The 14289-nt window shown below is 40.9% G+C and overlaps 1 long non-coding RNA gene across 2 annotated transcripts; it reads left to right on the plus strand.

Moving 5' to 3' along the window:
• The first annotated feature begins 283 nt into the window (after positions 1–283).
• LOC310690017 lies at positions 284–12386 on the plus strand. 2 transcript variants are annotated; one of them, XR_014517789.1, is made up of 5 exons: positions 307–413; positions 1158–1215; positions 2252–2384; positions 4192–8685; positions 10379–12386. It is a non-coding gene; the product is annotated as an uncharacterized lncRNA (long non-coding RNA). The 2 variants fall into 2 exon arrangements; XR_014517788.1 differs by lacking the exon at positions 1158–1215 and having other exon boundaries at positions 284–413.
• Positions 12387–14289: the final 1903 nt, after the last annotated feature.

A 14289-nucleotide genomic window follows, 5' to 3' on the forward strand; every position in this document is an offset into this window, starting at 1 on the left:
ACGGGATTTTTTAAAAAAGGCCGCGCAGGGAGGGTTGGAGGCGCACGGCTTTCCCTCGCGAGCGCGAGAGTGAGGCGTCGCGTGCCGCTGAAGGGAACGAGGAAAGGACTAGAGCGCGTCGCTCGGCCGCTCGCCCTCAGGCGCACCCACTGCGGTCAACCCTCACGGGGAAGCTTTGAGGGAAGCGGACGAAGCTTTTCCCCTCCCCTTCCCACCCTCCTCCTCCTCTTCTTCCCGCTGCCAATATATTAAGCAAAGGGAGAAAAATGCAATAAAATAAAAGCGACAACGACGCAACTAGCCGGTCCCTTCTTCGCAGGGTCACAAAATGGCGCCGTTGAGGAAGCGCGGGCGTCGGTCAAGGCGCCCTGCCCTCCCGCGCCTCCATGAAGAGTTTCAGAGGGAAGGGAAAGGTGTGAGGAGTCGCTTCCTTACTTTATAACGCTCAAGTGTGGTCAGAAGACAAGTGTTAAAGGGTCTCGTGGAGATAACGTGCGGATGGGGAAAATCTGCACGCACACTTCAAACACACACCTCGCCATGTTATTCTCTTCTTGTTCACCATCGTTTCGAGGGGCTTCTTCCCTCCCTTTTTTGGGGGGGGGGGGTTCAGACCAGTTTTCCGAACTTGGTTCTCCAGCTGCTTTTGGACTACGACTCCCATCGTCGCCAGCTAGCAGGGCCAGTGGTGAGGGATGATGGGAATTGTAGTCCAAAAAACCCCACACACAACAACAGCTGGAGATTCAAGTTTGGGAAACCCTGGTTTAAACTCCAGAGAACCCCTTTGGTTTCTCGAAATCTGCCACTAGATGGTGCTGCTCTGGTGTGCCTTGTAGGAGTTTACTTAATGAATTTGCGCAGTGTGTTAATTTATGCAGAATTTTAAGGAAATGAGAATGAGCTTTTGGGAAAAGAAGGTACCTTAAAGTGCAAAGCCCGTCTCCAGAGGTCAACTGCCAATCACTTATGCTTCTATAGTTTAGGCTTATAATGCTTTGCATTAATGCTTTGCATTAATCAGGTTATAGTTTCACCTATACAGGTATCTGCTTTGTATGGGATTCATTGATTCCAAAACTGCTAGCTTCTGTGCTTACTCTGTAATACCCTAAAAGCATATTCAGCCTTATGACACTACTACCCCTTTCCTTCAGGTTAGAGGTTGATGCCCTACTCTGATTTCTGTCAACATGGGAAGTGGAATCTGGAAAGGTACAGAACAAGGATTTCTCCATGGTGTTTTAAGCTTTGAGCTCGTTTCTGAAAGAAACCCCATGAGGTCTCACCATGCCATCTCTTAGGAGTATTTAAACATTTTTATTTGAACAAAGGTTTTATGGCATAATCGCTGGATAATTCTGCACTCCTGCTGTTGCTTGCACCTGTAATTGGAATGATACTTAGAAATGTTGAATAATTTGAGATGAACATCAGGGGATGGCGGGGCTTTTTTAGAAAAAGACTCAGATGTGATATATATTATAGACAATTCTTCCATAGATGCCAAGCCAAAGAAGAATGGGAAGGGACTCTATGTTGCCCTATTCTCATTTCCTTCTGTACCTGGTCAATTCCTGATGACGTAACAATAGAATGACTGAAAAAGCTGCATAAAACGCAGCCCTTCTGAAAGTGCTCAGTCTTGTTTAGCCACTTCAGATAAAAGGGAACATGAAAGGGGAAAACATGATCTTAAGACTAAATCTTCAGTCATTTTATTTGTTATTTCAGTTCTTATGAGATCCTCTAATGTGTGTCAGAATTATCCCCGTATTACAGATATGGAGAGTGATGAGGGTGGCTTCTTTTAAGGCCATTCTTTAAAGTTAAGTGATGAGCTTTAAATCTGAATTGTTGGGGTAGGGAGAACTCTGGGTTTTAGGCCCATGCTGTTAACTACCATAGTATGTTAGCTATTTGATACTTAGGCAAGAGGAATCATGCCTTGATACATCATATTTAAATAACCATTAATTTCCATATAACACATCTCTAGCACTTTCATCATTCTGTTTATTTAGCACAATCAGTAAGCACTGTGCTTTACAGTATACTGCATGGAGTTGCTTCAGTTACATATCCGTAGGCTTAGTTTCAGTTCATTAGGCAAATATTCTGTACATCGCTTTTAAAGTCAATCTAATTTCAGCTTTTAAACAACTACCCTGATGTGAGTGGTAGCTTTTTCCACCAAATGTATTTACACAGTTGTTCAGTTTAATTTTATTTCTCTCTTTGCCCATCTCAGGCGTTGATGCTGGACCTATGAAGGGCTGCTCATGATCAGAACTGCAGAACATCCCTCCCAGCGGCTCAGCAAGCTACCATTTATTTTTAATTGCTCCCCACAGTGGAGGCCAATTAAGGATGAAGACAGCAGGGTAAGGATCACTCACAAACCCTTTGAAGGGCACAGACTAAGCATTTGCTTTGCCGGAAGGCTGCCATTAACACATTTCATTTGTGCAAGAATGCAAACACTTGGACACACACTCTGTAGTATTAAATGCAGTACAGTTCTAATTCAACTAAGTTTTAGTGCAGATGGCAACCGAAGTGACAGAATATCACCCCTAGGTTATAAACTTTGAAAATTAGATTTATTTTCTTTATCCCTCCCTCTTTCAGCAGGAAGCACCTGCTTTAGACACTCTAATAAGACTCTCTGTCTCTCCCTCTCTCTCTCCATATAAATACTAGGTTTTCAGATTAAAATTATAGCAGGAAATTAGCATTAGTTCTCCTTACTGTTTGTTTTTATGGTAAAGAAAGGATTTCCTTGTCATTTAAATTTTAATGAATTGCGGATTTTTACAAAATATTCTAGGTATTTATAGACTGCCTGTCAATAAAATTCTCAGTGTCATTTACTATAAAATTTTGAGAAAATATCAATTTTCCTAAAATAACGATACAACAGTGGTTTGCAGCCACTTTAGGTTTAAATGGGGAACTATGTGGTATGTACATATAGTAGCAAGTATATATAGTATGTATATATATAGTAGGGAAATATATAGTATGTTGAAATGTAGATTTATTCTGGTTGTGATTAATTTTCTTTTAAAATCCATTTACACAGGGAGAGTTTGAATACATTAAACTATTACTGATTACTCAGTGAATAGATTAAACCACAAGGAGTTTCAAAGAGCTTGTGTCTTTTAAACTTCATGAGTACACAGCAGGAATTTTGAAACTTTTGTTGCAGAGAAGCTAAATTTAGTTTCAATTTATTCACTTCACACTCAAGCTTTTCCATCTCTGCACAGCTATTCATGTCTGGCTTTGTGCAGTAGTATAAATATAGGTTAGAGTGAACCTCCTGTATTTTAATTTTCCCTAAAAAATAGTACATGCTGTTTGGTTGTGATGTTCTTTAAAATAAATTACACTCTTTTCTACCCAGATAACAAGTTGTATATCGTGATTTTAAGATCCCGGGTAATTGTTACTCTTGTCTTGATGTGGCGTAATAGGTTTTTTGTTTGTTTGTTTATTTGTTTGTTCTTTTAATAGTTAAGACCAAATGTATTTGAACATTAAGTATATTTAAGTATGCTTTGTATACTTATTGCCCAAAATGCATCTATTTGAAGGCTTGTAGTCTAATCACTGTATGAGCATAAACTTGTCGGACTGGCATAAGAGTCCCCCCTGCTGTCAGGTGAGAACTGGATGACATACAAAACTGGTGCTCTTTGCCTCTTCCCTGGTAAGGAATACAGTGGTACCTCGGGTTATGAACTTAATTCGTTCCGGAGGTCCGTTCTTAACCTGAAACTGTTCTTAACCTGAGGTACCACTTTAGCTAATGGGGCCTCCTGCTGCTGCTGCACGATTTCTGTTCTCATCCTGAAGCAAAGTTCTTAACCTGAGGTACTATTTCTGGGTTAGCGGAGTCTGTAACCTGAAGCGTATGTAACCTGAAGCATCTGTAACCCAAGGTACCACTGTACTTGCTTTTTTGATTGGAATGAACGGATCCACTAGTGTTAGGAAAGGCCATGCCTGCCCTCTTCTCCTGTAATCAGGACAGATCCATGAGATAGGGAGCTTGCTGCTCTTTGTAGGACTTGAAAGGGAAAAGTATCATCCATAAATGATAGGGTACATATTTTGGTAATTTTAAAAACCATTCCAATTCCCTGATGAGGTAAATCCTGATTTGTCTTGATATTACTGCAGGAATTTACTGCTGTGAAACATGCTTCATGTCCAATTTTGAAATGTTGGTCTCAGTTTTAAATGTCCTTTCCTCCTGAAGATATGGATGCTATTTCTGGAATCAAGGTAAATGCAGCCTTCAGTGGAACATGGAATCTTTCTGAAGGCATTAGCATGGTGAGCATAAAAACGCATTTGGAACCTTGCTGTGACTGGAAAGGCTCCCTGTGGAGGTGCTCAGAACTCTCTGCATATGTAATCCATCTTTCTGTCTCCCACAAGCTTCCTGCGTTTGACTGACAAGTCACTAACTGGCTGGAGTCCAGTCAATGGAAAAGGATCTTCCTGATTTACACGGCATTGTTTGCTCTGCTAAGATAAAACAAAACTCTTGGAGATAAGAGACAGTAACTTTAGGGTCATATGCTTTCTGCATATATGCCATTATGTGGATAATAATGCTTAGTCTAAACCATGTGGAGAGTATTTGGCAAAACTTTTAAATGGCTGAAGCCTCAAGAAGTATGCATTAAAAATACATATTTAAAGCAAAGATAAAACAACTACATACAATCAGAGAAGCATCTCTGAATACTCCACAAAACTGATGATTTTAGCATATACACTTTGACAATCTTAACAAACACAAAATGATACATAATAACCTCTATCACTTAGACTATTGTCCACAACTAAAAAGATATATTGTATCAGCAGCAGTGCTGGTCTGCAGGGTTTATACAAAGGCAGGAGGTAAGGAGAAAAAATTAAAATGTGTACTTCATGCACGTCAAACTGTGCTGTAGATGTAGACCATAGGCACCGTTCTACTATATGCCTCACTGTTTGTATAATCTATAAAATCGCCCCTGACTGGATAAAAGTTAATCATATTCCCCTGGCCTCTTGCTATCTTACATTTCCATGTCAGTTTCCCCAGTAATAATTGCAATGATTTCCATGTCCTGGCAATGGTCATTCTTGCCCTGGTTAACAGATGTGTTATGAGTTCTTTGTTTCCAATTTGTGGCATATCCTGACTATACAGTTTAAGCAGAGCCAGCCCTGGGGTCGTGGGTACTGTCTGCCTCGCAATCAAAGACATCTCTATGAAAACATTTCCCCATAACTTTTGTTTTTGGACTCTCACCACATGTGTCAGTAGGTCCCTTTAGTAGGACACCCTCTCCAACACCTGGTAGAACTGTTTGGGTTTATATATGCTAGGCATCTAGTACCACTTTAAACCTAAAGGAGGGTGCATATTGGTGTTGCTTCCAGAAAGTGAAGTATGCCTCTGGTATTCATCTACATGCCCAGGACAGAAAAGTATGGGCAGAGTGCCTTTGTCTCAAACCTGCAGTGCATATGAGATTAGATTGCTGAACTAGAGATGATACTATAGAATTTAGCCATGGTATCCTCTGAATAATGCCCCCAAGTCTCTTGAGGGTGCTGTCTAGTTCATGGGGACCTTCTCAGCTGCAGACAACTTCTGTCCAGTCCTTCAGACACACTGGCATTCTGGTAATTATAGATCGTGTTACTTTGGTATTAAAAGGACCATGCTGTAAGACCTGGACTCCCTCCGTGGTGTAAATAGGTGAATAAACCATAATTCTTAAAGCCACGACAGTCTCTGCCGTGTCTTCCATTCTGCAAAGGAATACAAACCCTGTGGGGATGCCTGGGACCCCATAGTCTCTTGCTATTGTTCGGCAGAGAGAGGGGCAGACACACGACTTTTGTAACAGTATGTTACAAAAGCACAAGCTGTTGATCACATTTATGACTGCTTTTTAGGAAGGCTGCCCTGATGCTGCTAAGGTTGGGATGGAAGAGATGCTCACACCATGAGTGAGCAGATAAAATACTTGGGCCCAGTGTTTGTAGGTGGCCAGCTGTAATATGGATTGATAAAAAGGTGAGGCCGGTGATTTTATTGTTCTCCTGTCCAAATCACTTGTGCCAGTCTATCTGTGAGGTCAGAATAATGTGCATTGTTATGCTAGTGTTAAATCAGGATTTGTCATATCATGCCGGCAAGAGCTGTAGATCTGACTCCCAGCCAATACATTTTCTTTGGTTACTGGCTCAGCTCATCTTTGGCAGTTACAGGGTAGCTAGTTTTGTGAACAAAAGACTGCAGCTCTTGTTTAGCTGTAAGGTGCTGTGTCTGCATTGCTTAATTATGAACCTGCAGTGCAGACAAAGGTTTGAATCACTTTCCCTGGCTTTTTACTGTAAGACAAGCTACAGGTTTCCAACAAATCCAACATTCCTTTTAAAAAAGAGTGGGGGGTTACATTGCTCTAGGTGGTGTGTGCTACTTTCTTTTAGGAATTGTTAGCTTTCTGCAAATTATCTTAATGTACTGCCTACATAGATAAAACATGTGGCGTCTGGTTAATAATTTTCTGCAATATAAAATAAAGACCCTTAATACAGAGTAATATCTATGCTATTATGAAAATGTTTCTCATTTTAAAAAATCCCCGACAGGAGCACAAAGGGGTTAGTAAGAATACTCTTTACAACTGAATTTTATTGCTAAGAGCTTTAATGTGGCAAGCAGCTTATGTAGTGTGTCAACATAAATTGTTGTCCACTGTTGTCTCTGAAATTTTGAATGAAGATTTATGGAATTATGCAAAACTATTATAAACATAATAAAATATTGAAGCAATAAAGTAGACAAAACTACCAAAGTATGGAGCAAGATGTTGAATCGCTTAATTCTGATCTGACTGCATTTATATTGCTTTTAAACATCTGTAACACAGTTTGCAAACATTAATATGTGTATGCACTTAATTTTATTTACTTGGAATTTATGTCACAAGTCTGAATTTTGTCGTTGAGTACAGTATTTTTTTAATCATCCCTGTAGCACTTTTGGAGAGTGCGCCATGAGTCGTGTTTGACTAACATACCTTTCAAATAACCTTGTGAGACGGGCTGAGCAGAGGCTATCATGTGATTTGTGGCTTGGGTGGGGATTTGAACATGGCCCTTGAATATGCAAACACTACACTCTATCCACTGCATTATACTGCTTTTGTAATTAGCATGATTGCTTTATCTTGTCTTTCAGGATATTAATCATTTTATGCTATTTGAATACATCATGGAGAAAATATGCCCATTAATTAAAATAGGTGCATAATATGGCAATAATATCTCCCTTCCCCCAAAGTAGAGCAAAAAATGAATTGTTATGCATGCCAAATTGTTATCCTGTTTTTGATCTTCTGTCGCAGTGTGCAGATTGTAACATTCTTTAGGAACCCAGAAAAATGTAGAGAAGTGGTCAAAGCAGAGTAAGGCTTTATTGTTGCATCAGTTTCAGTATCAGTCAAGTCCTTTGAGGTTTTTCACATCACCAGCACCCCACCACAAGAATCCTGTGGCAGATGTATGTATGTGTGCTACCCTCTCAAGTGCAAATATGCACTAACTTTCTCAGTACTATACTCTAACCATGCATAGATCTCAAGCTTTTATAGTTTTGTATTTATATATGTTTATAATAGGCAGTTTCAGGCTAGCACGGACTCAGTGCACTAATCTCAACCTTTTCAAAAGACTTTTGAAGCTGTGGTGCTTTCCTGTTTTATATACCAATTGCTCTGGCAAATACCACGTGTTTAATATTAGCATATAAAAATGTGCATACCAGACAATATCTCAAAGGAAAGAAAATGAACTGGGGAATGTGTGATGTGCGCACAAAAGAAACATCTGTTAATAAAAATGGACCATTTGTTCACATAAAAGCAAGGCGGCAAGTCACAGAACTATATAACATTCCCCCATCCTCAAGTGAATAATTTTGCATGTACACAGTATGTACATAAGCCAGCCCAAGGCTGGAAATGAAAAGTGTTTTGTGACCAGTGCTAAAAATATTTGGACATTTCCCTTTAAAATTAATAGCATAAAGCCTTGGGGCACTTAATTGTACAAAGTCTGAGGATAATGTGGGCTATTCATTTCCTTTATCCTAAATACCCAGTCATGCTTTTAATTCTTAGATATACTGTGTGCCCTTTCCAATATAATCAGCCTAATTTGTCTTCAGCTGCAAGCAAGTAAACCAAGCTTCATTTGGTTAAGCAAGCTAAGCAAAAACATTTTAAAATCCCCCTCACCCCACCCACCCAGATATAGGTAAGTCAACAAGCATGCTCAAAATCTTGGGATTTTGGTTTGTGTGTGTTCAGGCAGAGGAGCAGAACTGCCTTTCATAAGGAAGCCAAAATTTCCTGCCCTATGGTATCTGTGAATATGACTAGCATTTCTAACTTGTAGTTTGGATACTCCCTATCTAATGCTGCTTATTTCATAAATCGATCAGACGGATGCCAACAATAGTAGTAATAAATATTGATATAATACCTATGTCTTTCTTTGCTTGAACACGCCTATTAGCATTCTTTATCCTTTTGACTTTTCCTTTTTCTTTGACTCATGCTTTGTTCAGAATTAAAGGATCTGAAAAAAATCGAGGGGCTTGTGCGAGATAATTAACTCCCATTGATGATAAGAGTAATAAATTATAATTTATTTAAATAAATAACACATAGCAGTACTTTGAAGAGGTGTTGTTTTTCTTTCTGAGCTTTATGATTTGGTGGCTGGGGGGAAAGGAGAGGCATTTTCACGGCAGTCTTTTGTAGTACCTAGCAAATTTATTATGGCATACATAAGTCCACTTCTTTGGATGCACTTGCAGGTACATATGTACTTGGTTGGGTAGAATTATGGACAAACATACCTAGAGCCACCAAATGGCATCTTTCCTGGAACAAAGGTTGATGCAGATCCCTTCCAGGCCTTTGTTCTGCAATCACAGTGAGGGAACCACCAAAAGGCCCTCAGAGCTGGACCTCAGTGTTTGGGCTGGCCTTGAATGGGGGTAAGTGAGGCAGAGGCCTCTAGCCAGAAATACCAGAAATGTTCTTGTTTTGGGGAGCTGGGGGGGGGGTCTAGAAAGGATAGGGAATCATTGTAGAACAGCAGCCAGAACAAAAATGTAGGTGACACAATATATTTCAAGCTTTTTATTTGCACAGACAGACATAACAGTACAATTGCATGTTTCACCTCTGCATTTAATTGAATTGTAGCACATCTTAACAGCTGGGAAAAGATCAGGGAAGAAGCAGCCAAGAGGATAGAGGGGGAATTTTGTTCATTTAATACTAGAATTCTGTGTCATTCAGTATCACTGATGGGGAAGATTTAGCACAGACGATGGAAAGGGTTTCTTCCTGTAACTATTTGTGGAATTCGCAGGCACAAGTTGTGATCAGGAGGACCAGGTTGGAGGGCTGGGAAGGGGATTACACAGATGCCCAGAGACAAGGAGAAGAAATCTGTCTCTGGCTATGAAGACTCTATAGAACCTCAAGGTTCAGAGGCATCCTACCACTGAATTCCACCTGCTAAGAGGGCAAGCAACAGGAATAGGCTATTATTTCATTCATTCATTCATTCATTCATTTATGAACCCCATAAGGCATTCTGAAGTTAGTGACAATCTAATTTGGTTTGCCACTGGACCAGATGGGCCTTTGCTCTGGTTTTTTTGGGGAAGACACAGACCACCATCTGGTTCTACACAAGAATGTCATCTGTTGCATATCTTGTGTGCACACGTGTACATGCACACGTACATAGTGGCACTTCTGTGTAAGCCTGCATCAACTTGTGCTGCATGGAATTTAAGAGCACAATCTCATATGTTTACTAAGATGCAAGTCTCAGTGTGTTAAATGGGGCTATCTCCCTAGTGTCTGTATATAGCAGGAGTAGGCAACCTAAGGCCTGGGGGCTGGATGCGGCCCATTCGCCTTCTCAATCCGGCCTGCGTATGCCCCAGGAATCAGCGTGTTTTTACATGAGTAGAATGTGTCCTTTTATTTAAAATGCACCTCTGGGTTATTTGTGGGGCCTGCCTGGTGTTTTTACATGAGTAGAACGTGTCCTTTTATTTAAAATGCATCTCTGGGTTATTTGTGGGACACAGGAATTTGTTCATTTCCCCCCCCAAAAAAATATAGTCCGGCCCACCACATAGTTTGAGGGATGGTGGACATGCCCATGGCTGAAAAACGGTTGCTGACCCCTGGTATATAGGATTGCAGGTAGCCTAAAACGCCTTTGTGGTATGCAATGTGTCCTTCCACCTTTAAAATTATTTCAGTTCTTCTACTAGAGCAAACAGATGAAAAGGATGAGTGTCATGGCTGTAAACGAAGACTCTGTGTCAAACAGGCAAAGCCAGGAACAACTCTTCAAGGGAGGAAAAGTGCTCACATTTTTATTGCTAAGGCAGAAGGCAGACACCTTAATCACCATCTTTCTCCGGGGAAATAAACAGTCTGCCCGATTTATTTATTATATTTTCACTTGTGTCTCCTGGTTTTATCACTGCCATGCCGTTGAAAGCGCCATTGTGCATTTCGATGACATTATCTCTACCATTTGAAGGCCCGTATAGAGAAGCAGCAATAACATGCTGCCTCTGTCTTGTGGTGACCTCAATTACACATTCCTTCCTGTTCTTTGCCTGTTGGAGATGGTGCATTCGCTATCATGTAACACACCTGCCTTCCGATATCAGGGAAGTGGGTTGGGGTGTAACTCAGTCTTATTATTATTTCTTTTGCTTCCTTTGTTTTCAGCCATTGAGCTGGCAAACAGTGTCTGAAGCTATTCAAGTCATTTATGGGATTTAATTTTTAAAAAAAGATTATTGAAACATTTCTCTACCATTCTGAGACGTTTCCCCCCACAAACAGAGAGAGGATTACAGTGGGTGCTAAGCAATAAAGGCCTAGTTAGCTTAAGGTACCTTCAGAGACCAATTTCAACATAACCTTTTGCTTTTTCGATCCAAGAATTTGGATGTTCCCTTCTGTTTTAAACCTATGGAGCTGACATTTACTGAATCGGACCATTGATCTCCACTCTAGCCTCGCGGCATCATCTATCTAGAAGCAGTGCCGCTCCATTTAGATGAGCCTCACCTTCTCCACCCTTCCTGCTCTCTGACTTCCTGATGCCAGGCACTGAGACCCAGACTTTAGAGCATGTGCCTAAAGGCAGAGGTTCCCATTTAACTCCCTCCCCACACTTTAAAATTGCTGGCGGCCTCAGCAGATCACTTAACCAATCCCCACACTTCCAACGTCAGCATATTTGTCTAAGCCAGAGCCATATCACATAAATCACAAGCCAGGCTGCTGAAAAGGACCTCTGTCACTGGCCAATTTTTAATGAAAAATTAGACTGCATTAACACCATATTATGGAAATCACAAAGGGCAGCAGGGCCTTGTTGGCTTGTTTCATAGGCTCTTCATTGGTGGTGCTAAATTATGTTTGTGTGAGCAGATGGGGCTTGTCGACCTGGGGAGGTAGCCCATCTAGGAGAAGGTAAACTCCTAAACCTGCACTGGCTTGTGGGACATCTTTGGGAGAAAAAATGGTTAAGGAATAAACCCTACACAAATCCAGAATGGAGTCCCTAAGATGGTTGGATGGCACCTTGTACGCCTCCTTCCAGGAACTCCTACAGCCAAGCTGGTGCCAAACGTATTTCTCTGCTTTCCTTTGACCACATCAGTGAGGCCGAGAGGGGAGTTTTGTTGTCTGGGCAGTCCAGGACCTCCATACATACTTGCGCCCTGGGGAGGTCACTTCAGTGCTGCTAACACAGCAGTTTGACTTCACCTCCAGAGGCACACTCCATTGCCTCTTAAGACAGACAGATGCCAACAAGTTGTGTGTGCATTAAATCTAGGCCAGCAATTGAGATGTCCTGTGGGTGTGATTGGCTCAACTTCAGTAAGGCCAGTAAAGTGTTCTAAAACCTGTACGGTATATGATAGAATTAGCCATGCCAATGTCTCCCAAAACTGATTGATAATCCATTTATTTCCTGGTTTTTTAACTGTCACAACAAAATCAATAAAAATATGAATATAACAATATAATTTCACAGGATAGCCTTCTCTAACCTTGTGCCCGTCAGATGTTGCTGAACCACAACTCCCAATGTACCTTAGCCCTGGCCATAGTGGCAGGGGCTGATGGGAGCTGTAGTCCAAATAATCTGGATAGTACCTGCTTTGGGGGAAACTGAAGTAGGGCATATGCGACAGGAGCAAGACACAAATGCACAAATGTGAGACATAAAACATTAATACAGAGCAATAAAATAATGTTTCCAAATGTTATCACAATTGGCTCTACTCTTAGGAACGAAAGGCAAATTACAAATGAGTACAGTTAGCTTCATTTTGCAAAGTTTGGCTTTTCTTGAACAAGGCTTGGCTAATTTGTGGGCCTCCAACTCCCATCATCCCTTGCCACTGAGCATAGTGGCTGATGGGAGTTTTAGTCCAACAATATTTGGATAGTTACACCTGTATTATTACTTTTTCAGTAGAAGAGGATTGAGAATTGGTGTCCAAAGGGAAGTTCATATTGCCTGGTAACAGTAATGATGCTTCAATCTGACTCCATGATTAAAACTTTTTTTCAAAAAGTGAAAATCGGGACACAAAAGTTGTTGAGTTTTGGGTTTTTTTGCAAAATCTCCAAAAAAAGAAGTCTTTTACCTATTTTTTAAAATGAAAATCGCCCAAAACCAACACTTTTCCTGGACATTTTTGTCACTTTTTAAAAATTCTGCCCAGAGGCCATTTTTGACAGGCGAATCCCAGCTATGTCCAGAAAATTCTGGACGTATGTCAGCCCCGGTATTACATCATTCAGAACCTGTACAGATTAGGGAGCACGTTTAAGTAAAAACAAATCCTTTTACAATAATATAAATTAACAGCAGTCAGTTGTTATTTCCTTGTTATAAAGCATACACAATGAAAATGGGTCCATCCAGCTTTCCTGTCCTGGAGAAAGGAGTTTTCTTGCTGAGAAAGTTGACTGTGGCAAGGGGCAACCCTGGTGTTGTGAAGTAGCCGTTCTCTTTTTGGCAACGGCCTGATTCACAACACCAGCTGCTGCACCGAGCCATACATTTTAGATCTCTCTTCTTTGTGCTCTAGGATTCAGGGCTCGTTGGTTATCCTCCTTCCTGCCCACACCTACAAAGCAGAAATCAAAGATATGTCAGATGTTAACAAGAGCCAGCTAGCTTTCCCACTTTCTCCTTTTAAGCATTATATACTATAGAAAATTTCCCCAAACAAGACCACTCGCTTGATGCAGTGTTACGGTAATAATCTTCCCCTAAAACAAATTTAGTGAAGCCAAACTAATTATATGAGGCTGACTTTGCATTGTTTATTGGGTGTCTGATTTTCTGGCCTACCATACCAAGTAGTTTGAAGGATATTCTAAAGATATCATGTGTGAAATGCTCAAATGCATGTAAGGAACGCATAAAAATATATTATATGCATAAGATTACCAGTGTTGCATCAGTAGAAACAATTGTTCCAGAATAAGTGTGTACCACCCTCTATTTTGGCATTCACAATCACCTGCACAGATTCCTCACTTCATTCATATGAGTGCAGCGAAGTGTTGGGGAAGATCTACTCCTTTTACTAAATTTAACCACTCTGATTTTGAGTGTAACAAGCTGGTTAACAGGAATTTATCAACACTAATCTGTGTTAAAGTCTCTTGGGTATTCTGAGGATCGCTGATGCTATAAGGCAAATACTTTTTTTGGGGGGGGGTCTGTTCAGTGCAGAAACACTGTAAAAACCCTTGCGTTTTCAGCATTCCAACTCACTAAAGAATGTTAATCTAAAGTGGGAAAACCACCCCATTCCCTCTAGCACCCACATGGACAATTCAAGGCCTGAATACGCAGCACTAGTCAGCTGGGGAAGGCGGGAGGCATGATGGGACATTTAAAGAAGCTCATGCTGAGATGGGGGAGAGGGAATGTGAAGGAGCGTGATAAAGTGAGTGCGGGAAAGGCTGTGTTTCTTTTTATATGAGTGAGCTGGGGTGGGGTGGGGAGAGCTGGGAGACCAGAGTGTGCTAGTGAGGACAAGACTTGGGCTATTTCAACTTCCTCTTGGAAAGCTCACCAATGAAACATGCAAATTGAGCATGCCCAGGTCCGTATAGTAAA

This window comes from Podarcis liolepis, assembly GCF_965112155.1.
Source record: "Podarcis liolepis genome assembly, chromosome: 12".
Classification (NCBI taxonomy): Eukaryota; Metazoa; Chordata; class Lepidosauria; order Squamata; family Lacertidae; genus Podarcis; species Podarcis liolepis.